This window comes from Toxorhynchites rutilus, chromosome 2 (genome assembly GCF_029784135.1).
Source record: "Toxorhynchites rutilus septentrionalis strain SRP chromosome 2, ASM2978413v1, whole genome shotgun sequence".
Lineage (NCBI taxonomy): Eukaryota > Metazoa > Arthropoda > Insecta > Diptera > Culicidae > Toxorhynchites > Toxorhynchites rutilus.
In genome coordinates, this window is record NC_073745.1 from 228,513,526 (window position 1) to 228,541,043 (window position 27,518).

Genomic DNA, 27,518 nt, shown 5'->3' on the forward strand with positions numbered 1-27,518 from the left:
ATATGTTTGTGATTAACTAATTTGGGTTCTTTTTTTCTTTTCTTTTTCTTGACTCCATTGGCACACCGGTAAACCTCAATTCAGCTGAAGCTTTAAAATACGAGGTTAATCCCTAGACAAAAGTACTAAACCATCAATTATAAAACAAACAAAAAATGGTGAAAAAGATGCAAAAAAAACAACTACAACCAGAATCCAACCATCTTTCACACTAAACAACACAAAATAACCGCTCCAGATGAAATAGAACATCTGCGGCGTAACCGAGGAATTTTAGACACTGAGCTACTCCACAACTTGCGAAACGCTCCTTCGTAGAATGCTATAGTGAAAACCGAGGGATTTCGAAACCACCCTAGAGAAAAAAATGGCAGCAGCTGGTGATGCTATTCCAGTGCTACTATTGAATACTGTTGCAAAACAATATAACTAATTAACGTAAACAGACACAAACACACACGCGCCAGAGCAGTAGTGAAGAACGCATGAAGATTACGGGAAACAAAAAAACAAAACCCAATTCTAGTCACAACCATAAGTCATTTAGTTCCCACCACCCCCCGCCGTTCCCACTTCACTTTTTCTCTTTCACACACCCACATACAAACACACACACGTTGTTAGACTACTTGTAGAAATTCGAATATCCTTCTGTGAGAGCACGTGAAATGAGCCTGGTATTGTACCAAACGGAATGAAGTGGTATAAGAAACTTTTAGTTGAAAATCATTGAACTCTGTACATTTTTAGATATATAAAAAAAAACATATATATTATATATATACAATCCTAAGCATATTTATACATTAGAATCGAGTAAGGATTTTTATTTATGATTTGAACATTTTTCATTGTGCCATTTTGAGGAAAATAAATACTGAATAAAACAGGAATAAAGAGGTAAGTTTACGTTTTTTTCGAGTCGGAATTTCGAAGTTAGACATAAAAAAACTTTTTGGCACAATTGCAAAGGGAACTCATACTAACGGGCACTGAATGGGGCGTCAAAAGTAAAAAAAAAAAGAAGGGAAATATATTGGCTGAAGAACTGCAGAAAAAATATTAAAATTAAATTTTAAACCTAAACCATAGACCACTGAAGTTCTATATACATAATTGATTAAAAAAACTATATATATTATATATGAAGTTAGATAAACAAGATAACTTATTAAAGCAAAGAGTATTTAAATTTAACAGAGGAAACAACCTAAATAGTAACGTAACGAGGCAGAGGGTTGATTGGGTGAATTGCGACCTAACTGCTGAATACGACTGACGGGAATTTAAAGGAAACACATGCTTTTCTAGAGTTGCGGAAATGGCAAATTAACAAAATAAAGAGAAGTAAAAAAAGAACGGAGCAGAGGAACAATTGCCCATCACTTAGTATACTAGCTAGAAGTAATTTATCTTAATGGAGAAAAAAAAACAACAACAAATAACATACACTTACAGACATATTATTTGCATTACACACGAGGAAACTTAAATTGAATTGCGCCCGTGAGTCGCGAAAGTCGCGAAAAAAACGAACGAACGAAGGTGTATATAGAGGTCAAACCACGGGAAGCTGAGCCTAACATTATGTAGCATATATTTATGGTTTTGATTTCACAGTGTAATTTATTTGTTTCCGTACGTTAGCATCATTTTACCTATCTCAGTATTACAGCATTTATTTATCTAACTTTGGTTCCGGCGATAGCTGGAAAGTTTAATTTATTTTCATAATATTTGTTTTATCTTCTCACGCTAGACTTAATGTTGTGAATCTTGAGTGCAATATTAAATCAGTTGTTTTAACACTAGAGACTTCTTAGAAGAGAGCGAATTTATCACTAGTATTAATAATTCGGAATTTGTTAAAGCCTTTAGGTTTTTTTTATATATATTTGAAAAATGAGGAATAATAGTTCAGCTTACTGGAAGAAGCTAAAAACCAAGTAACGAACCGGTAAGAAACTGCGTTACGAATAAATTAACCACAAAACAAGTGAACATTGCATTCATTCGTCGTGAATCTACAGCTAAGTAAAGCCAAAAATGAAATACACTTGTAAAGTTTTTTGAATGCAAGCTAAAGCAAGGTAACCAACGCGGAACTTATTTTTTTTTAGTTTTAAATCAAATCCTAGCCGATGAGGAATTCGTGAACCCAAATCAAGTTAGTCAAGCTAGTAACGAAAAGATAAGACTAAATTGTTCGATTTTGGTTCACCCCGATATCCCGACTTCCCGATACTTTGTAGAGAGATGATAGTAGAGTTTAGTTTCAATTTTAGCCATTAGGTTTCCTTCTTCGCGGTTGCGTCGAGGAGACGATATTACGGTATTATATTATAAAAAACGGTAAGTCTTTCCTATAAAAGAACAAAATTATGCCAGTCAATAGGTAGCTTCATTCATTATCCCTGTTAGAGATGTTGCGACGCCGGGGAGACTCCAAACTCCAAACCCGTAGCTCGTAGGTTAGGAGAGCGCGGGGGGCGTGGGCGTTAACTATCTACCCCATCCGCCGTTCGCCGCCATAAATCAGGATGATGTGTATATAAAAAACAAAACAACAACGTAAAGCACGAGGTGGATTTTATACGGAGGATTATAAACGTTTTTAATTAGAAAAGCAAAGGGATTTATTTTCGTTTTTCACCTCACCTCGCGGACCAACCTGCTGCTGGCAGAGGATTAAGCGCAAGGTGCGCCTCTGTTGACAGCCGGTTACCTCGACACCAACCGGAATGATGAATTTACGTCTTAATTTGACGGTTGATGGGAATTGTTATTATTAAAAAAAGAGGTGCAGCAGCTTTATTGTTAATTAAAACTAATGGCTCTCCCTTTCGGTAGCAAGTTATTAGCTCTTTTTTTTTGTTTTTTTTTTCAGCGGCACTAACGACTTTGATGATTTACATTTATTTGTCCGTTTACAATAAACGTAATGATATGATTTAGTATTCAACGCACACTCAAAGAAGGCGCAAATAAAAGAAAAACTGTTTTTAAAATTTTTGTTACTGTCTAGGAGCAACATAAAATAGATATACACAGGTACGCACAATTGTTTTTTTTTTTTCAACATAATGAAGGTCATAATTTCTCCGAGTGTTTCGGTCCCCATCTCGTTTAAACCATGCTAAACTCACTCTCTATATTAAAACTGTTAGGAAAAGAGAAAAAAATTAGAAAAATTCAACAAATGGGCTGTGATTTAAATGTTTTATTTGTACAAAAGGCGTACGTAAAAATAGTGGACCTACCGACTGTCGAAGCTGAGAAGATTGTTTCTTTTCCAGACAACTTGTATAATCGACCATCTGCAAAATGATGCTAGTGACACCTACACTCTACCAGATCAAATCTGCCGACATAGATGTGTGTTGTGTACAGCTGTACAGTATGTTTGTGCAATGTGAGAACTTTGCTTGGTTTTCTGTTTTGATTTCTCAGCCTTTTGCTATTATCGATGTTGCGTTTGTGAATTGTCAGTTGGATTGAAAAAAAACCCCACAAAAATGCATTCACTCTCAAGAGCGGCAGTGTCAGAAGTATCCGTACACTTTTTTGCCCCCTAATCGGTGGTTCCCCTCGTTGGTGTTTCGTCGTCAATGTGCAACCTAAGATTAATCTAGAGAAACAAAATTCGTAAGCTGTTACTAATTGATTAAGGCAAACAGAGAAATGAATACAGCAAAACAGTACCTAATCCCTCCAGAACATAAAACAAAGCGTAACAACAAAACCCAAAAAAAACAGAGAGGGAATGTTTTAGGAATATTGAATTATTTATATACAGTAAACACAATGAATCCTAACTAACTCTAACTCACGCTATAGCTGTTGAAAAATTTCGTACCGAAAGTGTCAGGTTTCATCCAACGTACACTTTCACCAGATCTTAGAGGACAGAGATGAGCTACATGAAACACTCGGGGGAACTATTTACACCAGAATGGCGACACAGTCCTCCCTATAAGCTCCACCCGCAGTCAAAATCTATTGCCAAACATTATCATAGCCTGAAAACAATTTTCTAGCTTGTATATACTGTATATTGTTCTCTGAAAACAACCCAATTATCTATAAAACGCTGAAATATACACCTAGAACCAAAGAGAAATATAAAAAACACACACACACATATAACGGAATGAAGCGAAAGTATAAGAGTTGATTGAATCATATCAGTTCGAAGTAATTATTTGAAAAAAAAACGAAAATACCTATACACCTATACACGGAAAACACCGATATACTTATTAAACAAAACAAAAAAAAACAAAAATCGCATATGTAGCATATAGTTTTGAACAAAGAAGTATAAAAATAAAATCAAGAAAGGACTACAGCCCAACGAAAGTGAACCCACCTTTTTAAAGAGAGCGTGCTTTCGTTTGGTTCTCCCTCTCCGTATCTCAACGACTACTCCCACCCCCACCATCATGGTTTGTACATTTCATAAAAAAAAATCCTCGGAGCTATCCCACCTAAATTATTGCGTTCCACCGCGCGGTATATGGAGTTGCCACCATTTTATTTTTTCATTTTTTCAAATGGCGCAACTTCTATGATCGGTTCCAAACCATCTGTTACGTAGAGATTTTGACTATTAATGTTAGAGAGTGAAGCGTTAGTGCGAGCTGAATAGTGAAACAAAAAGTAGAGAGAAAACACAACAAAATCTAATGAAGATTACTGCTAGGGCGTCAGCTATTTCAGTTGCTTCAACTGTGTGCCACCGGAAAGTGAAAGAACGTAGAAAATCAAATTTTCTCACCATAGTTTTAGAGACCCTGTCAATCCAGCAAATCCCCCCATCCCTATTGCCCCCTTCCACGCCTTTTTGACACGAACGCATTTTTACCGCAGCTAGAGAACATAGTGAACCTCCTAGAAGGGTTATACTATTACTATTACCATTACTACTACTACTACTATTTTATATGTTGTGTTAGAGAGAGAGCAGAGCAGAAGAAAAAACCACTCACAAAAGGAACAACACTATATAGGAATCAACTTTATATGCCCGTATCAAATCCGTACTGAGATATATTTAGATGAGAGAAAGAGTATTAAGCAACCAACACATCCACACATACAAAATTTTTGATCTAGTTCCAGAATATTAGAAACCGTGTCTGTCAGCAACCGTGTAGTTGAATCTGTACGAGTGTTCTGTCCGGAGATGATCCTCGTTTGACGTAGTGATTAGCGATTTAGCTTGTGCAGCTTGCACTGTGTGCCTGGGTTTCTTCATTTTTGTTTCCGATCAAAGGAAGGAAGTTTCAATTGCTGCTGTCTAATGCGCGATATCGAAGGGACAACTTCGACATACATTATACATTTTGAACAAATGTGACGCAAATATACTGTCTACGTAAAAAGGCAAACATTTAAATGAAATTGATGTTCTTTGAATACTTTAAACACGTAAACCTAAACCTTTCTCAACTTTTTTCAGAATTTCATCATATTTCCACTGAAACATCACCACGAAAAATCATACTTGAACACAAGCTACATTCAACATTTTTCTCACCGTTGGAAATAAAAACATTTTACTCTATTGAATAAAATAATCGGTACGGAAAAGTTGATTTTCTTTCATAATTTGTAATTTGAAAATAGGTTTATTCCACCTGAAAATACTTTTAGCTTCACGCGAACGCAACCCGAATATTAATCCTGTCGGCGAACATAACGACGATTGACAGATACTAACGGTAACGCTTGTATTCCTCGCCCTCCAGAATGTTTTTTCAGCGCAGGTGAATGGAAAAGCAGTTGTCAGTTCGCATAGTGGAAGGCATTTCAAATACTATGATAAGACCTGAAAAAGGTGTTTTAGTTTGTGGACAGTTTTTCTACCTAAATCAATTCATCTGATTCTTGAATAAAACAACTACCATATAAATTCCCAATTCATGTCATCAATCGAAAGAATTGACGCTCTGGATGTGTTAAAATTGGCTTGAAATAATTGCAAACTAATAAAAAGGTATTTGATTAAATTGTAAATTCAAATTTATAGTATATGCCACAAAAAATACACGAAAATATGCAAAAAAAAAAACTTTTAAAAACTATTTTTGTTGAATTATGTTGATTTAACAAATCTAACGTTAATTACCAGAAATGAATCAGAAAGAATCGTAAAAATACTGCTCAGGCATTGAGGTTCACGCCCAAGAAATTGACAAAACTAATTTTGGATATTTCATTTCACATTTAGATCTGATATGTGAGGATTAATATCGTTTGGCTAAGAACACATGTTCACCATTAGAACACTCTGGATCTCTCAGAATCTACGTTCGTTCGCTTTTTCAGCATCATTACAGGGCTTTTATTGTTTCCGTCATGAAGAGACGCTTTCACAATTAGGAAAAAATAAGATTGGTGGACCGAGAGAAACAACAAGAACAGTACTGCAAGCAAAATCGGTCCTTAGATCTACAGGTAGTTTAAACAATTAATATACGAACGCATGTTGCTAAAGTAAGAAATTGGGACAACAGATATGTCAGGGCTCCGAGACTTCCAGATCTCTCTTAAACCGAGATTATCCATGGAAAAGAACACTCACGAAGATGATCCCTTAAGAATAGATGTGTTAAGTAAAAAATCTTTGAAGTACCAGCCAGAAATATCTCCGTTCATTGATGATCAAGAGATATGTGGCAATCAACATCTGCATTCTTTCACAACTATATCTCTCACAGTTCGAATTCGGAAATCTTCAATTTGGCTAACGAGTTCTGAGGTTCACCATGCGGAATACCCCGCTAACGCCAGGGTCTGAATTTCAAGTGGGAAATCGGTTCCGGCTTGAAACTAGGTTCTTTTTTGTCATCTTCTAGAAATAATATTGAGAGTCATCCCTGAACAGGGAAGGGAGCTGGTAAGAGATTTTCTCCGTTCAGGACTCTTCTGCAAAAGGTAACTAAGGGCACTACTGAGCGAAGACTGCATCTCCGTCATGGGATATAGCGGGTTTACATTAAGGAGATCTATAGCTATAGATAGATTTATTCACGCGAAAATAGATTCCACCGGTGAGAATATATATGACACATTCCATCGAGGTATATATAACTGCTTTAAATGGAATAAATTCAGGCATATGTAAACGTTGGTGAATTTCTCACTGGTGAGAAATCACTAAAGTTAGATGCAGTTCTACTTGAGGTGAATAAATTCACCGAAAATATGGATATATTCATTATATAAGTTGATGCGGTTGATGCGATTTCTATAAATCTCATCATATTTCTTCACATGAATATATCCCTAGTCTAAACCCACCGTCAGAAAGGAATACAAATGACCCTGCTGACTGAGAAATATCGGCCTGCCTTCAAACCTTGTTACAGTAGAGGAATAGGATGCCAAGGCTCCTCTTTTGGTTCACTGAAAGCGAGACTTTGTGCAAATAAACCGGATCAACTCTACACAGTGGTCTCCCTCCTTCCCAGTCTATTAATGAAACAGCCGAAAGGATCCCGGTTGTACGGGCAGAGTCGCCTTCAAAATTGATTTTTTGGGAGTATGAGAGATCGCAACCTGTGTCATTGTGATGATGGAAGTTGCAATCTATGACTCTATAAGGGTCTACCAAGTGTCCAACTGCCCAAGTACTTAGAACTCTGTGGTATTTCACTCAATAGCTTTGAAGGCATGGCAACATTGAACCTCTGCACAACTGGAAATAGCTTAAAAGATGTTTGGAGGTGAAGGAAACCAATGATTGGAACCTTTTTTTTATCTAAGACGGCCTGATTAAGATTTCTGAATTTTAGGATACTTTATTATCACAAGATTGTGATTGTGGTTCTAAGGCTATTTACCAAACTGATGTTGCTTTACTTAATGCCTAACCGATGTAACGGTAGTTGCATTTAATTGCTGCGCAAACGGAACGATTACGAACACTTCCCGGCTTCCGTGGACATAATCTATTGAGAAAATAAAGTTTTAGCGGTACAATGATAGATAGATGGTATCTCACAATCTTTCTATGGAAAATTGTCCAAAAGCAGTGATACCCTTTCATATTTGCGATCCCCTTTGAAAAATGTGTGTCGCGGGCTCTGAAAGAATCATCAAGATCAATGCTTAACTCTACAGACACATTTCACTTAATGTATTTGAGATGTTCACTTCGCAATTCCCCGCTTTTGTGACAAAACCATTCAAATATCGTGTTCAACAAACAGTGTGTTTCTTGTCATGGTCTCGATTTGAAGATATGATATTGAAAATTCATTCTCTCAAAGATACGCCGAAGCAAACAGCATACGGATCTTCAATGTCTACGAGGCGAGTTTCTCGTGTGACTCATACATGACAAACCAAAACTGGTTCAAATACTTTTCACTGAACGAAAAGCGAAATGAGCAATTATTTTTCATGTCATCTGTATCTAATTTGGAGGTCTACTCACACCAATTGAAGAAGCAAACGAGTTGCTGGCTAATGTAGCTGTTTTGCATCGATGTAATCGATGTAAACCCACTCGCATCTAACAGCGAATCATGCGCCAAAACTTTGCCAATATTGGCACCGTGTCGGTCGGATGCTTCCCAGCTTAACTTAGTATGCTTGTATTTGTCTTTGGGAAGAATTCAACAAAAATGGAGAGAGAAAATACACATTTAGTAAAGTAGATTGTTTTGTTATAAATATATCATATGATTACATGGATCACTCAGATATGTTGGGAATACATATAATGAATCAATCATACCTAGCTGCCAAAATAGTGTCAACAACCACAAAACGAGTTCAAAGTTTCGTATATTGTTCATTCTGATACATTTATGGTTTCAAGCTTTTATGGGATTGTTTTTGTTATTAAATTTAATACCATTTATATTCGTGCATTACGTGTTCTAAAGAATATCACAAAGCTGCTGCTTTTTAGAGCTCAACGCTTCAATCTATTTCTAAATCATTTCCTCTAAATTCACCCACTAAACTCTTACAAAAGGGAGCTGGTGGCAGACCAACCATGCCATGTCTCATCGATCAGCTATATTTTAATTGGAATAAAAACGTCTCAAAAGTTGTGTTCGGTAGTGTTACTACTACTGTTATGGTTCCTGCTGCTCATAATAAACAACGCTCAGTTGGTTCCACAACATGAGCTTGGTACAAGTAGGTCAATTACATAACTGAGCGTTAAGGTCAATATAAGTTCCATAAAAATTCGATTCTGATAGATCGACTGAGAAAAGGAGTATACTTCATTTGTTAGTTCTAGCCTTGAAAATACACAAACGAACTGATTAGGCTACCAATTTTGTAGCAACTTTTTGAATTCACCCATTCCTTTATACAGGAGTACCTGAACACGGTACACCAGAAAATTAAATCAGCCGTAGACATCGAAAAACACGCACAATGTTTTACGAAACAATTCCGCCTATCGTTCCATGCCGAACACACACATGGTAAGCGGACAAATCAAGCTGTAGAATTGTTCATACAGATTTACAGCCTGACTTGAAATTACAGAAAACAATACAGGTCAGAGGTTGCCCCTCGTGATCTACAATCTCCCTGTCTGAATTCCCCTTCTAACTATATAAGATGTTGTCCAATGAAAACAGAGTTAATTTAGTTTATTTTTGCTTCTTCATTGGAACGTTTCGAGGAACGGGAAGGGTTAGCTCCAAGTCCATTACTTATCCCAAAATATGTCAAGAAAATTTCCTATCCGATGAAAAACCGTGACAATCTGGAATTAAACCTAATGCTTATGTCAGTGCTGGCCTTGAATTTTCGAAGGAATTCCCGTTTTACTAGATTCTCGAAAAAGCTTTGCCAATGGGATTGTTCACAGGGCCGGGTAGCTGAGCAAATCTAAGCTTAATTTCAGTCGATACTTGAGACCCATCATTACCTCCAAGGTATAAAGATGTCAACCTGAATCTGCAATGAAATCTGTCGCAATACAGAGAAATCTCGTCATAATTACCTGCCAAGCAACTACGCATTTTTGCTCAGTCGTTCAGTTTATTGCAATATAGAAAGTTATGAACTAAGTGTTGAAATGAGATCTTCTAATTTCTCGTATTCTTGGGTACCTGGGCACCTTCGAAAGCTGAATGAATTTCAGGCACTCAACAAGGTGTTTCCAGGAAACTTGAAATGGGGAATCTCAAGAGAAATATGAAACAAAAGTTCGTCCATGATATCTTTTTATCGATGGTTACACAGTTTGCTATCTCTCGTATATTTAGACATGAGTCATTGATAAAAACAATTTCATATTTTTGTTAAAGCGAGCTGATATAGCGTAACTAAGCCATGCGCTATCGACCAGAACAAGTAACAGTCGGAAGGGACCAGATCTGGTAACAAACGAAGGGTATGGTTCCGAAACCCCTTTCAACATCTTTATGGTGTCCTACACAAACCGGGTACGATGGGACAAATTATGTGCTACAATATCACACCAAATTCAGCAGTGTGGGAAGCAGAATAGTTGAACCCCAAATTAGGACCTTACAAATACACTTTCGTCGACAAATCGTTACTCAATAATTAACCTATTGCATTTCAAGTGGCATCATATTCACGCTGGGATATCTGTTCTATTTCGTATACGCTCCTTTCGCTCCACGCTCATTCCTTTCTTCCTTCACACTGAAGCGAGGATTTCAATTGTCGTTTCCAGAGCGAATTGATTGTCATTGATTGTTTGAATGAAAGTTTCGTTATTGTATTCAAATCGTGTTTGTGTTTTAGTACTTGATAGAAATTTCCTCATAATTCTTCATCTAACTTGTTCCATGAAACGATCATTCAATCTTTTCCTAAGCTTGTCGTTCTAGAAATCCATAATTTATTGTTAGTCTGGAACTGAATTGATGACAATCAGAAACAAAATAATAGAAATTCACACCATTAGATCCACGATATTTTTTATTCGCAAGCAAACCACTATCAGAATACTTTGGACCGGATACCCATTACAAACAGCAGCAATTGAAACGACTCCTCTTAGGTAGCATTTCACATTGAACATACAACTAAGATCCATCCATAGAATAAGGGACAACTTCCTTGTATACATAGTTTTGGTTACTGGTTACTTTCCACCACCTAATCCAACTCAAGCTGTTGAAGCTTACATTGCGTGAAATCTATCAAAATATTACAAAAGTGGACAAAACTAGTTTAAGTACTAGACGTACTGGAGTGTAAGCTAGAGATCTCTCGTTTTCTTTCGCATGGCCAAGCATCTACAGAGCACCCATACATACCGTAGGGGCCCTTGCAGGCCGTCTATATGCACTTTTAACCCCCCTCACACACACACAAACGAACAGAGAACAACTACTATTTTAGAACCTAGACAGAAGTGCAGCGAGTTTCGACGGGCTGGCGCTGTGCAGTTATTTAGAACTCTGGTTCACTAACGGTTAATTAGGACGAAAAAATTAACAAACCGTAACAAAACGTGGGAAAATCCTAATCGCCTTCTCATCTAACACGAAGTAAAAAAAACAAACAAACACTACTGAAAAGCTGATTTTAATCCGTGCATTCGTGATGCGGTGAATAAGAATATTAGTGAGTTTTCATTCTCCTAGGTTTTAGCCATCATTAAATACTTATCGATAACGATGCACATTCAATGCACACATACACACACTTACAGATTTATTGAGATTAACTAATATACACACACGTATTTAAACAAAACAGAAGAAGAAGAAAAAAGTTTATAAACAAAAAGGCAGAATCTTTATATTGACTCGCGAACAAAAAAAAACATTGATCGCGACACATTCGGTAGCGGATAAGTATTTGACGCAAAACAAAAGGATAAAACTAGAGGAAAAATGAACCTATAAATAGCATGTAGCGAATAGGAGGGCTCTTGCAGAAAAAAAAGAATGAAAAATTATTACATGGAACATTGTATAAAATATAGGATACAGGGTATTTCTTGCAATTTAGAAAAAAAAATGTTGATTGACAAAACTATTACTATTGAACAGAAGAAGAAGAAAAAATTTGAAACCAATTTAGATGAAAAAATTATTGCTGCCACCGAGCGGTAATTTTTTTCCTTTTTGCAAGAAAGAAAGTTTGTTTATTAAAAAAAATGCGGTGAACGTACTTAAGAAGAATATTCTGTTTTGTGATATGAATGATAATGGAGGAAGATGAGAAACTATTAACAAATTGATAAAATAGTAACCATATTTGAGAAGATTAAGTGGAGGAAACAAAAAAAAATGTAAACAATAACAATTAATGAATTTAATAAAATTACGCATTATTATTACAATTATTATTACCATATTAACTAAGCAAAATTTTTGAGAAACTTGATCACGCTTTTCTTTGTGTTCGGTGCTGACAAAGTCTGATAATTCATTCAAAATCTCCGGTCCGTATAGTTTTCGCACCTCGACCCTCTTAATTGTATTCTCCTTCTTCACAGAAACAAATCCTCGGCAAACGAAACTTAAACACAAGATTAGTATTGAAACTATCAAACAAGCACAACCAAAGCCAGAGCGGAAGCTTGAGGAACAAAACAGTATAAGTAGCGAGTCACGATACAAACCTTGCATTAGAAGGCTATAATTCTAGATATACAAGTGATGGTAAACCCAACGCGTATTGACACATACACAGACAGCCAGACAGTAGATCGTGAATGAAGGTAGTGCTGAAGAACTGGTCGAATCTGTAAATTAAACGATACTAAGCGCTTCATATATACATTTAGCGTAAACCATTGAAAAAAAAAACAAAATTACAAGTGAACACGCAAAGAGAGAAAAAATAAATCAAAGTATTGGTTGAGTTCATTACAAAAAAAAGTATCATCGAAAATCGTTCGGGTGGAAACAGTGGGAAAATTAACACTTCAATAGTCCAAAAGTTTAGAATCCGGTTTCGTTTATTGCTCTGCTCTAGCAAAATTAATTACGCGATGAATGTTGACGAGAACTTATATTCGTTTCAAATTACGTGACTACGCTTGAAACGGAATGGAAAACTTCGGACATCATTGCGTTGAACCAAGAGGTTGATATAGAATCAAAATTTCAACGCACAAGTAGTGGAAGAATCATCTGTCTATAATCGTTCATCCGTTGAAGAAAATAAACCTAACCCAATCAGTGAAATTTATCCACTGTTTGCCACAAAAACGATTTGACATAACCCAACAATTGTTTATGTTTGATACAAAGTACTTGTCTTGTGAGAATCACCTCCATTCCCTTCAACGTTTCCTTCCTGCCTACTTTACACACCCACAACTACATGCTGACATGAAGAGAACATAATTATACCACACCACACACATGGAGAAAACTTTAATTGTTGCGACAATATCGTATTATAATAAAAGATAATTAAAAATTGAAATGAAGCCTTAAACATGTATATGCATCGTAAAGGATGCCAAACGTGCATGAGTTACATAATATGAAAACGATAGTTGGGATAGCATCGGAAGAAGCAGAAGAAAAAGCAGAAGGTCAAACGTGTTTCCCAGCAGCTGAGACGAAAATACATTTAAAACGATACAAAAAAAACGAACCGGTGAACAAAAAAAGGAAAGAAAAATAAAATCACAACCCAACCAGGAAGCAGATAAGCGAGCGAACTGCATTAGCAAAATGTAACAAGTCCTGCTATTCGACCATTTGAATGGTTTCAATCAAAGAATTTTCTCTTAAAACATGATAACAAATACTAATTCTATGAGATACAAGCAGCTAAACAATGTTTAATAAATTGAACATAGACACAAATCATAACAAAAAAAGATAATAGAATGAGATGAAGGCAAAGGCAAGTTCCGCCTGTAATAGAAACAGAACACATTCTGCTTGGTTTCATTTTCTTTTTTCGATTAGTTCTGAGAAATGACGTCCTCTGCTTCACGATCGATCTGGGTTTTATCGACAGCCCCCGCATCCCACGTCCTTCATCCAGCAAAATAGTTGATACTTGATTTGAGTTGAACATTTTTCGGTTGTATTACCGAGCATACCAGCGTACGCATTTTTCAGCACCTTAAGATAAAGAGTAATGAATGAAGATAAGAATTTATTTGGAAGGTAAACAAATAAGAAAAAAAAACGGAAGAAAATGAAAATATAGTACATAAAGGTATATATTTATAAAAAGTAAAATTATTTATATTGAAGAAAAAACACTTAAGGAAACAAATGTAAAAAGAACTATGATCTAAATTTTAAGTACAACAGTATTAGATTAATCATGAACATAAAATAATAAAGAATACTGGAACTAGTTTAAATTGCCCTATTATTTAACACGCAAACAAGTATTCGTAAAACAATCCATTTCGAGATCCTATGAGAAGTACTTAGCAGTCATAAAAGGTCCTTGAAATTAGGTGATTTCAATGAAATTTTATGGAATTATGCAAAACAAACATCACACGATAAAACAAAACAACAAACCAATTGAGAAATGGAATGAAGAAAAAAAAGTTATATTCAAAAGTCATATCAGGCAAAACTCTAAAGTAAACTTTTAAAAAGTAAAATAATAGTAAAAATCAGCTTACATTTATATTTTCCTTTTTGATTTTTAGAAAAATTTTATACGTACTCGTTCATTAGAGGCGAATCGTAATATATCACACTCCGCTGAAGAAGTAAAAAAACATACACTTACACGACTTATACACATTTCCTGACAGGCGTACAGAGAGAAATGATTCATGAGCACATGACTAATGGAGTGAAAGATATAAAAATTAAAAAAGAACCAATCTGAAGGACACTGAACTGTCCATCTAGCGTAATCAATTTCTCTCTGTGTGTTCGTTACGGATCCCTTACAAACGAAACACACGAACACGAACCCCTTATACAACTCACCCAACGCAGCAAACAAAACACTAAAAAGGGGACATTTGAGGGACAAACAAAAAGTGACTAATCAATTAAAGCATAACAGCCATACTATTAATAATTCAAGAAACATAACATACTTATTTGCGGAAAGCGCCACACATTTCCTTGAGATGCTAAAAGAATATTAACAGAAACTTTAGGGAAATGTACTAAGCCAGTATCATAATAAACAAAAATAGTATTACGCAAGTAAGAGGAAAAGTAAATCATATAACAAACACTAGTTCAACAACAACAACAAAAAATGAAAGCTTAATTTTAAAAATCAAAGTCCCCCGTATTGATCTTAAACTGGTTTGAAGTAGGAAAAGTGCATACAACAAAAAGTGGAGAGATTCTTCTATGATTTGATGGATAAGAGCGAAACTAAGCAACTATATTTGACCACACTTTATACACACACAAACCAACAAAAAAAAAACACTAAAATATACAATAATTATCATTTAAGACAAATTAAATCTATCAACTTTCGTCATCAATTAAATTAAACTTTAACTTTAAATGCGATAAAAACAGGAATATTGATACTATATTTGGTCGACCAAAGCCCTCGGGAATTTCCTGTTTCTTCGCGCAGCCGCATCCGGGATGCGCCCGAGTGGATGCGGACCCGGCCCGATTTAGAGACTTACTAACCGGCCGATTTAGAGAGAACTAAAAACCAACTAAGAAAAACCAAACAGAAAAGAAAAGAGCTGAGCTGAGAGTGTGGAATAAAACAAAACTAACCCGAAAGCGAAAGAGATTTAACACATATTTAGGGGAGAAGCGATAAAATGATCCCGCTGAGGAAAGCCCACGACAGAAATCATGCGAAAGAGTAGATGAATAAAATGCCAAAAACCAACTTGTTTAACAAATAGAGGAGAAAGTAAGAAGAAAGAGGTTACAATATTATAAAAAAAAAACTTTGCCATTTTATTGATAAAGGACGAAGAAAAAATGATAAATGATTATCAATTATTATTAGAATGGAAGTAATGGCGCGGAGGAAACGCAAAAATAAAATAATTTTATTATTGAATTATTACATATTGATTATTATTATTATGGTTCTATTACAATTATTATTATTAGTATCATTGCAAATGAAAACGTGCGATACAGAAGAAGAGAAATTGAGGAAATCCTTGAATAATTTTGTATAGTGGAAAACCAAACCTGTCGCCTTCGGGTACCGATCGGACGCTTCTCGATTGAGAGAGATACAGACAGAGATACTAGAAATCGTTTTGTTCTGAGCATCCGAATAGAAGAGAAATAAAAAACAGCAGCGTATTTTCCGAATTATACCTACTCATAAACATAGTAGAATACAGGAATGCATTACCCATCATCTATTTAGCTACTGCAGCTGCAAATAGTTAGCGCCCACCATGCCAAGTAGTGGAAATTGAATAACAATCGGTACTATACACACACAAAAAAAAACATAAAACATAAATGCGACGATGGAATTGTTCCATCGGAAAAGTTACTAAACAAAAGGGTCATAGTGGAAGCTGGAGGCGAAATGCGGTCTGGCTACACGAAGGCCTGGATTGGTTTGTCCAAAGATCAAATATATTATTATATATGAAGAAAACATATTATTAACTTTATAACAAAAGAAAAATAACAAAATAAAGTTAAAAATACACTTTTAAATATCTTGTTTCATTTCTGAACCAATAGATTTTGTAGAGAAATTCCACATTTTCCATAACATTAAACGTTTCAGCTATTTTATTGTCTTGATTCATTAAGTGCGGTCCATTCAGAACTCTGCTCTATCTTGTGATTGATTGGACGTAGATAAAAAAAATGGTAATGTTAAATAAGGAATGTGGCTCCCATGGAAAAGTCGTAGATGTCATAATTCCTCCGACTTGCCTTGGTACCCGTATTTTTCTAATTTGGCATTCAGGATACTAATAAGGCGTGATATTGTGCATAGAATTCTCCACTAAGGTAAGTTTGTGTCGCTTCTGACGTTTTGCATGTTGTATTTTTTTCAGCAAGTCTATCTGCCAGTAAGTGATTTCAGAGACAAAATCATCATCATTGAATTTTTAGATGGAAAAAAATTCTATTTTGTTCAAAATTTAAAAACCAAAATTGATGAGAAAGCATAGCATTCAATATCTTCAACTCATTGAACTACTACGCGTACTGGTTCGAGATTGGACAGGATTTTCATTTGTTGCGAAAACGTTTTGTCCAATTGTTTCAGTTGAAATGCCAAAGGTGTTGATCAATTCGTCTTTAGCCGTATGCAATTTGACAAGTTGGTTTTCATCGATGGTATAATGGATCAGAATGGATCATGTTTACTTGAACATCCCGAAGGAAAATTTGAAGTGCAAATAAGATGTGATTGAATCAAAGATTCAAGTTTTATCAAAGCACAAGTTCGCATATGGTTACTTTACAATTTCGTATTGCACATGCAGCTACCTCATGGGTATGAATGCCACACGGATAAAAGCGCAATATTTTTATTAACCTAACATTTCCAAAAAAAAATTCCATTCTTCTCGGTGTTTATTTCCGTTGCCCATATTTTCTTCTCGATTTTTTTCCGGTCATGACCCAAACAACCAGACGAGATACGTCGTGAAATAATTGATCCGCACCGATATAGCACTGCAACATCTTTCTTTTCAATAAAACACTGTCACGAATGTTTCACGTTGGTTTGTCGAATCAAAATGCCTTGCAATTTCTGACAACATGAAAATCAAACGAAATTTCTTCCATAACATTTCATTCGTTCAATTTTATCGATCACGATCATATGGCCTGGGTTCGGAATTGTTTCAGCGGAAACCCTCAATTCTACAAAGAACACATTATTTCGAGTGAAAGAACATTTATTTGGGACAACTTATTGCGATTGACTGCCCGCATTACGAATCGTTCATTCCGAGGGTACGCATAGCATTTTGTACTTCTAGTACAATTTGCCATGAAGTGCTCCTCTAATTTACTCCAAACTTTGACCGATCGGCTAAAATAATTGTCCCCTGGTCAATACCCCACATCTAGTGTGGTACGTCTCTCCCGACTCAAGGGATCCAAGGTAGAATGATCATTGGCTGGCACAATTATCGGCTCTTGTTGAATGGTCACTGGCCAGCACATCCTTCTGTCCGGGTCATTTGTATCTGTAAAGAGTATGTTTATGTATGTTTATGTATGTTTATGTATGTTTATGTATGTTTATGTATGTTTATGTATGTTTATGTATGTTTATGTTTTTTTTTTTTTTTTTTTTTTTATAGAGGTGAGGAACGCTCTTCCAGCCTTATCTGGGAAGGGATAACCCAGACGTCGAGTGGGGATCGCACCCACAAAAACCAAGCCCTCTACTCGTAGCCTCATTCCCCCCGGGACCACATCTAGGCGACTACTTCAGGGGGCGGCTGTGCTCATGCACTTCACGAGTTTTCAACGCTAACTAGCGTTGATCCTTCCCTTTTTCTCTATACATCTCATTTACGTTTCCGTTGTACTCCGCCACGCACATCCGCAGCACAGGCTTCCTTTTACCCGTCGAGACGTGTACCGATTAGGAATTGCCCTCCAACTTGACGCGCAACCCGTCACAGTCACCCTCGCGGGGTTTCTCACCTGTCGAGACGTGAACCGATTAGGAAGCGCCCTCCATCTTGACGCGCGCCCCGTCACAGCCACCCTCGCAGGAATTCTCTTCCCAACGGAGCGCCGATTAGGCAGTGCCCTCCAACATAACGCGCACTCCGTCACAGCAACTCTCGTGGGGGTACCCACCTATTTGATGATGCTCTCCTAGGCTCTCGCTCCGCCGAAACGACCCTCGCAATGTTCCTCTCTCAATCCACCAACAGGCATTGCCAGCATTTTCTTGACCCTGATTCTCCAGATTCCGCTTATCCGTCGAGACGTGTACCGATTAGGAATTGCCCTCCAGCTTGACGCGCAACCCGTCACAGTCACCCTCGCGGGGTTTCTCACATGTCGAGACGTGAACCGATTAGGAAGCGCCCTCCAACTTGACGCGCGCCCCGTCACAGCCACCCTCGCAGGATTTCTCTTCCCAACGGAGCGCCGATTAGGCAGTGCCCTCCAACATAACGCGCACTCCGTCACAACGACTCTCGTGGGGTACTACACTTTGCAACAGCCCTCGCATTTGTTCCTCTTCTATGGTCAGGGGTTATTACTACGCTGGTCGGCCCTCCACTTCCGCTGTAGCTCGGACATGATGTGTATGATTACACTGTTCACAGCGTTCCAGGTGCCCTCGTCGCGACACATTTTCTCTACTATGTTCCCGGCATGAAGGGCAGGCAGCCCCTCGCGTCTTGCGGTGAACCTGGGACACACAAATACCACGTGTTCTGGTGTTTCCTCCACATCTTCACACTCCGGACAGAGTGGCGACGTTGCGTGCCCGAACCGGTGCAAATATTGCCCGAAGCAGCCATGTCCAGACAGGAACTGTGTCAGATGAAAATTCACCTCCCCGTGCTTCCTGTTCAGCCAGGTCGATAGTACCGGTATGAGCCCATACGTCCACCTGCCTTTCTCCGCCGTGTCCCATTCCTGCTGCCACTTCAAGAGTGATTCTACTCTCGCTGTTTTCCGGATACCCCTGATTTCCTTTCGTCTGTAGCACTCTCTGTCTTCCGCCAGAGTGATGCCAATAGGGATCATGCCGGCGATAACGCAGACTGCCTCCAACGAGATCGTCCTATACGCGCTCGCAACTCTCATCGCCATGAGCCGAAACGTACGGTCCAGTTTTCTACGATTCCGGTGGGTTTCGAGAGCCGCCGACCAGGCTGGTGCTCCGTACCGCAGTATGGACGAGGATACAGCAGCCAGGAGACGCCTTTTGCTACTGCAAGGTCCTGCGTTATTCGGCATTATTCTCGCTATCGCGCTAATGGACTTCTCTGCTTTCTCGCAGACGTAGTCGACGTGGTTGTTGAAATTCAGCCGGTCGTCGATCATAACTCCCAAGTATTTCAACCTACGCTTAGAAGTTATCACGTGTTCCCCGACTGTGATTTCCGCTCGCTGCACGGCTTTGCAGTTACTCACCAACAATACTTCCGTTTTATTATGAGCAATCTGCAGTTTCGCTGCTTGCATCCAGTTCTCTACTGAGACGATGGACTCGATTGCAAGCATCTTCACCTCTTCGAGTGTCTCGCCTGCCACTGTGAGAGCGATATCATCCGCGAAGCCCACGATCTCCACGCCTTTGGGAAGCTTCAGATTCAGTACTCCGTTATACATTACGTTCCAGAGCGTTGGGCCCAGGATAGAGCCTTGTGGTACTCCGGCCGTTATATTCAACGTTGTCTGCCCCGTGCTCGTCTCGTAGACTAGGACGCGGTTCTGGAAGTAGCTTCCTAGAATTCTGCACAGGTACCCAGGAACCTTCATACGGTGTAGGGACTCGGCAATGGCTTCCCAGCTAGCGCTGTTGAAAGCATTCCTCACGTCGATCGTTACTATAGCACAATGTCGGTCGCCCCTCCGCTTTTGCTGTGACGCCTTCTCTGCCTTTTCAACCACTGTCCGGATAGCATCAACGGTGGACCTACCTTTCCGGAATCCAAACTGCATCTTTGACAGACCATGGTCACTCTCCGTACATTTCGTCAGTCTGTTGAGGATAATCCTTTCCAAGAGTTTCCCAAGAGTATCCAGCAGGCATATAGGCCTATAGGATGTTGGTACCCCCGGGGGCTTTCCTGGTTTTGGCAACACTAACTTTTGGATCTTCCATTTCTTAGGAAAGTGACCATCATCCTAGCATTTCTGTAGCACTATCCTGAAAATGTCCGGGAACGCCTGAATCGCCGTTTTCAAGGCCGCGTTGGGGATTCCGTCGGGGCCGGGCGCTTTGTTTACCTGCAGTCTCTTCGCCACTGCTACCAGTTCTTCACTGGAAACTTGAGAACGTTCGGTAGCTATTTCGGCGTACGGTGTCGGTGGCCATATCGTAGGATCATGCATCGGAAATAAACCCTCCACAATGACCTTCAGCTTCTCGGGACACGATTCGACGGGCGTCACAGGTCCTCTGATCTTCGCCATCACGACTCGATACGCGTTGCCCCATGGGTTGGCATCTGCATCTCGGCACAGCTCCTTGAAACAGTTCGCTTTGCTCAGTGTAATTCCCCGTTTCAAGGCGGCTCTAGCTGCTCGGTACACCGTATTTCGTTCCTCTCTATCAGCGCTATTTCGTGCTCTCTGAACGCGTCTTCTGGCTTGAAGACAGCTAGCGCGAAGGTTGCGAAGAGAGTCGTTCCACCAGTAAGCTGGGCGTCTTCCATTTTTTGGTACAACTTTCCTCGGCATGGTAGTGTCGCATGCTCTCACCAGTAGATCTGTCAACTTTTCTGCGTTCCAATCTGAAGCTCCGCCAGCTAGACGAAGTGCTTCGACGAAAAGGTCATTATCGAAAGCATTCGTCTTCCACTTCCGCTCACCGCTTGTTGTCCTCCGAACTAGCACGTGGTTTCGTTGACCGATTCTGTACCGGATCGCCTGGTGATCACTGTGCGTATACGACTCGCACACTTTCCACTCCGTACTCGCCAACAGCGACGGACTGCAAAAAGTAACGTCGATGATGGATTCGCGCCCATCTTTCCGGAAAGTGCTAGTGGTACCTTCGTTTAGTAACGTTACTTCCAGCTTTGCTAGAGCTTCCAGTAGACTGTACCCTCTGATGTTGGTGCATCTACTTCCCCACTCCACCGCCCACGCGTTGAAGTCGCCTCCAATGACGATCGGTGTTCTACCGATTAGTTCCTCGGTCATTGCGTCTAGCATCTGGTGGAATTGCTCAGTTGTCCATCTCGGGGGTGCGTAGCAACTACACATGAAGATTCCATTAATTTTGGCGATTACGAAACCTTCATGTGAACCTCCAACCACTTCCTGGATAGGATATCTGCCCATCACCTGTATTGCAGCAATCCCTAAGCTATCCGTCGCCCAGCTGCCATTATCACGGGGTACTCGGTACGGCTCCGCTATGATTGCAACGTCGCATTTTGTCTCTGTTGTCGACTGCCACAACAGTTGCTGAGCTGTGTTGCAATGGTTCAGATTGATCTGAATTATCTCCGTTACTGCGATTCTGCTAACGCCTTCTTATACGAGGGACACTTGAAGCTTCCTGTCGCATGGTCGCTGCCGTTCTCTGGTTTGCAGAGCAAGCATTTCGGTTGCTTCGTGCAGTCTCTCGCAACATGCCCTTTCTCACCGCATCTCCTGCACAGTTCAGACCTGTCGGGGCCTGTGCAGCTTCTTGCCTGATGTCCAAAGCCCATGCACTGGAAGCATCTCTCCATCCGCTTGGCCACCCGGGGCACCATCTTCAGCGAGCAAACCGACCAGCCAACTTTTATTTTGGTCGTTTCTACCATCTTATTGGCTGCGACTGTTGAGAGCCGTATCGACGTCGTCTGCGTGCCACCATACGCCTTCCTCATACGGATCGTCATTGGTGTATTGTCCAGCTTACACTGTTCTATTAACTCGCGCCTTAACTCCTCGTCTGTCGTGATTTCGTCGAGATTTCTGCATTCGACCACTGATTCCTGGGATAGAGCCCTCACCGTCGCCTCCTCACCGAGCGACTTCGCAACCAGTTCCTTGAAGGCTGAACTTTTGACCGCCGGATCCCTCTTGAGCTCGAAGAGCATCTCTCCTTTCTGGGTGCGCCTGGTTTTCACCACATTCTCTCCCAGTTCTTTCAACTCCGGATCGTCTCTCACTTTCCGCAGGAGTGATGCGTAAGTCACTCCTTCCTTCACCTCGACGATCAGAGCATCTCCCTTACTTCGCTCGCGTCTGGGCCTGGTTTTTTTTGTCTCCTGCACACCTTTCTTCTTTTCTTCTTTCTTCTTCCGTTTCTCCGTCTGTTTTTCGACAGTTCGCCATCCACTGCCTTCACCTTCCTTTTTGTTTTCCAGGTTGTCATTTTTAACCTTCTTCAGGTCTTCTTCATCCCCTGGGGTATCCCTCTTCCTTTTGTCCGATCGTGGGTTTCGTGGCGTCTTAGGCGTCTCCTGTATCTCGACGGACATCTTCTCCCTTGCTTCAGCGAGTGCTTTTTCAACAACCTCTGCTCGCGTGATCATCTCCTTCTGTTCGCGGTCAGCAGCCGTAACGGCGGATTTGATGCTTGTGACTAAATGTTTGATCTTAGTATGGACATTGTTTTTGTCCTTAATGAACTCGTAGAGCTCGTTCACTTTTTTCTTGACCTCCATCAAGCTTGACCTCCCGACCTGCAGCCCTTCTAAAGAAGTGGTGGTGTTGGCTTTATGCACTTGTATCAGGCTAGTCTCTCCTTGTTGTGGATGCTGTTGGTGTCCTATAGGATTCGCTATGGTTGTCTGGTTGCGAATTGGTGATCTCTGGAGCTTACCGCTCCTTGCGAACACGCTCGCCTCTCCCGTTGGTGTGTCTTCATTACCGTCGTTTCGTCTGTTGAATTGTTCGATGATATTCATGTCTGTTGGGTCCCAACTTCGGGCCGCTATCTCCGCTCGTTGTACATAGTCGCTATCAGTGATCCCATGGTTGTCTATGCAAGCAGTGAGGCCATGCAGGGGTTGACACGGTCCTTCATAGGGACCGTGTTCAGAGCCAGATCAGCGCAAGTCAGGAATGTGACATCTGACGCCTAGTACCTAGTGCCTGAGCCTAGACGAGCATTGAACGTACCCGAAGACTTGCCAAGTTATTACCGGGACGGGAGCAATCGCACTATTAGCCTACACGCCGTTTCAGGAAGGTGTCACCCTTCCTTACTCAGGGAACAGGATAGCACGACTGTCAGCCTTTAGCGTCGTGTTGAAATCGTTTCCGTATCGTGTCCGTTTTCTATGTCGTAACCAGTATGTCGTAATCAGGATCTTACTGGCGTCAATCCTGATGTGCTTGGCACTCCTTTCGTGGCTCCTGTACACGGTATTTCCCCCGTGCAATCTCCAATAGGCTTTTCCGCGCCCTTACTCGCGTTGTCACCCGATTAGTCGCCTCATACGACAGGGACAGGGACCAAGACCCGAAGTGCTATTCTAGGCCGGCAACTCCACGGCTCTGTATGTTTATGTATGTTTATGTATGTTTATGTATGTTTATGTATGTTTATGTATGTTTATGTTTTTTTTTTTTTTTTTTTTTTTTAAAGAGGTGAGGAACGCTCTACCAGCCTTACCTGGGAAGGGTTAACCCAGACGTCGAGTGGGGATCGCACCCACAAAAACCAAGCCCTCTACTCGTTGCCTTATTCCCCCTGGGACCACATCTAGGCGACTACTTCAGGGGGCGGCTGTGCTCATGCACTTCTCGAGTTTTCAACGCAAACTAGCGTTGTCCTTCCCTTTTTCTCAATATTTTTTTCTTTCCATTCGTTATTAATTCCACTGCGCTGATGTCCTCTTCGCAGGCATTTTGAATTTACCCGTCGAGACGTGAACCGATTAGGAATTGCCCTCCAACTTGACGCGCAACCCGTCACAGCCACCCTCGCGGGGTTTCTCACCTGTCGAGACGTGAACCGATTAGGAAGCGCCCTCCAACTTGACGCGCGCCCCGTCACAGTCACCCTCGCAGGATTTCTCTTCCCAACGGAGCGCCGATTAGGCAGTGCCCTCCAACCTGACGCGCACTCCGTCACAGCTACTCTCGTGGGGTATTCACCATTTTGATCGTGGCTTCATCCTTGATGCTCGTTCCTTCGAAATGTTCGCGGTGTTCCTCCATCCAGGCCACGATCAGGCGTTGTCAGGTAGGCCTTTTGCTGTTCTCCGCGGCAGTATCCGTTTACCTGTCGAGACGTGCACCGATTAGGAAGCGCCCTCCAACTTGACGCGCGCCCCGTCACAGTCACCCTCGCAGGATTTCTCTTCCCAGCGGAGAGCCGATTAGGTGGTGCCCTCCAACACAACGCGCACCCCGTCACAGCTACTCTCGTGAGGTACCATCTCTTGCAACAGCCGTCGCCGTTGTTCACCTTTCACCGTCGGACGTTGTCAGCACTTTGGTCAGCCCTCCACCTTCGCTGCAGCTCCGACATGATTTGTGTGATTGCACTGCTCACGGCATTCCAGATCATCTCGTCGCGACACATCTCCTCCACAATATTCTCGACATGAAGTGCAGGCAGCCCCTCGCGCCTTTCGATGAACCTGGGACAGACAAAAACGACGTGCTCCGGTGTTTCCTCCATATCTCCACACTCCGGACAGAGGGGTGAAACTGCGTGCCCGAACCGGTGTAGATATTGCCTGAAACAGCCATGCCCAGACAGAAACTGCGTCAAGTAAAAGTTAACTTCACCGTGTTTCCTGTTCAACCAGGTCGAAAGTACCGGTATCAGCCTGTACGTCCATCTACCATTTTCTGCCGTATCCCATTCATACTGCCATTTGTCCAACGACTCCGCTCTCATCAATTTCCGGATACCTCTGCTTTCCCGTCGCTTGTAGCACTCGCTATCTTCCGCCAGAGTGATGCAGATGGGAATCATTCCGGCGATTACACACACAGCTTCTGTCGAAATGGTCCTATAAGCACTTACGACTCGCATGGCCATGAGTCGGAATGTGCTGTTCAGCTTCCTCCGATTTCGGTGGGTTTCCAGAGCCGCCAACCAGGCAGGGCCACCATACCTCAGTATCGACGAAGATACACTTGCCAAGAGACGCCTCTTGCTGCTGCTTGGGCCAAAGCTATTTGGCATGATCCTCGCCACCACGTTGATGGCCTTTGACGCCTTCCCACATGCATAGTCGACGTGCTGGTTGAAGTTCAGCCGGTCGTCGATCATGACTCCGAGGTACTTCACCGCCCGCTTCGAAACGATGGTATGTCCTCCGACCGATACCTCTGCCCGCAGCACTGCCTTACAATTGCTCACTAACAGCACCTCGGTTTTGTGATGTGCCATCTGGAGCTTTACGCTGTCCATCCAACTACCGATCATGTCTACAGCCTCAGTCGCCAACATTTCCACCTCCTGAAGCGTCTCGCCGATTACCGTTGTTACGATGTCGTCCGCGAAGCCCACGATCTCCACACCTCTGGGTAGCTTCAGCCTTAGAACACCGTCGTACATCGTGTTCCAAAGCGTAGGACCTAGGATGGAGCCTTGTGGAACTCCCGCCGAGATATTCTTCACTATCTGTCCCCTGTCTGTGTTGTATACCAGGATCCGATTCTGGAAATAACTCCTCAGTATCCTGTACAGGTAGCTAGGGACCTTCAATCTGTGTAGCGCCTCGGCGATGGCCTCCCAGCTGGCACTATTGAAGGCGTTCTTCACGTCAATCAAAATCACCGCGCAGTAACGGTCGCCTCTTCGTTTTTGTTTAAGCGAGACCTGAGCTTTCTCGATAACTGTCCGAATAGCGTCCACTGTCGACTTTCCTTTCCGGAACCCGAACTGCATTTTCGACAATCCGTGGTCATCCTCCGTGCATTTCACCAGTCTGTTGAGAATAACCCTTTCCAAGAGCTTTCCCAAAGTATCCAACAAACAAATAGGCCTATACGACGCTGGATCTCCAGGTGGCTTTCCTGGTTTCGGGAGCAGCACCAACTTTTGTATCTTCCATTCCGCAGGGAAGAGACCGTCATCCAGGCATTTCTGCAGCACCACCCTGAACATGTCGGGGAAAGCAAGGATCGCCGATTTCAGGGCCACATTGGGGATTCCGTCGGGGCCGGGTGCTTTTTTCAACTTTAGACCTTTTGCCACCGCGATGAGTTCTTCGTTGGTGACTTGTGCGTTCTCTGCTTCGTCCTCACCGTACAGTGTGGGTGGCCACGTCGGTGGGTCGTGCTGCGGAAAGAGTCCATTCACAATGACCTCGAGTTTTTCCGGACATAATTCCATGGGAGTCGTTGAACTACGGAATTTCGCCATCACGATTCGATATGCTTCACCCCAAGGATTTGCGTCGACGTCACGACACAGCTCCCTATAGCAGTTCGATTTGCTCCTACGTATCTCTCGTTTCAAGGCGGCTCTGGTCGCTCGGAAAGACGCGCGGTGCTCCTCTCTCTCTACATCGGTTCGTGCCCTCTGGACTCTTCTTCTGGCTCGTAGACAGTTAGCGCGGAGGATGCTGAGTGTCTCGTTCCACCAGTAGGCTGGACGTCGTTCATTCGTCGGGTTCAGTCTTCTCGGCATCGCTGTATCGCATGCCCTCACCAATGTTCCTGTTAGCCCGTCGGCGCTCAGATTAAGAGTTCTGCTGTCTATGCGTAGTGCTTCGACGAAAAGCTCCTTGTCAAAAACCTTTGTCCTCCACTTCCGCTCAAAGGTTTTTGTATTCCGTACCGCTGCGGGATTCCGTTGGCCGACACTATACAGGATTGCCTGGTGGTCGCTGTGTGTGTATCCCTCCGACACTCTCCACTTCGTATTAGCCGCCAGTGATGGACTGCAGAAAGTTACATCGATGATGGATTCGCGGCCGTCCCTTCGAAAGGTGCTGCTAGTGCCTTCGTTCAGAAGTGTGACGTCTAGTTTTGCGAAGGCTTCTAGTAGGCTGTACCCCCTGGCGTTGGTGCATCTGCTTCCCC

The 27,518-nt window shown here is 41.4% G+C and overlaps 1 protein-coding gene across 19 annotated transcripts in view; it reads left to right on the forward strand.

Annotated features, from left to right (window-relative positions):
• Nucleotides 1–16,574, forward strand: part of LOC129768064 (CUGBP Elav-like family member 4) — a 1,369,849-nt gene extending 1,353,275 nt beyond the window's left edge. For all 19 annotated transcript variants that reach the window (XM_055769451.1, XM_055769460.1, XM_055769465.1 and 16 more), the window contains one exon: nt 85–16,574. The gene's annotated coding sequence lies outside the window, so the exon portion shown is untranslated. The remainder of the gene's footprint in view (nt 1–84) is intronic.
• The last annotated feature ends 10,944 nt before the right edge of the window (nt 16,575–27,518 follow it).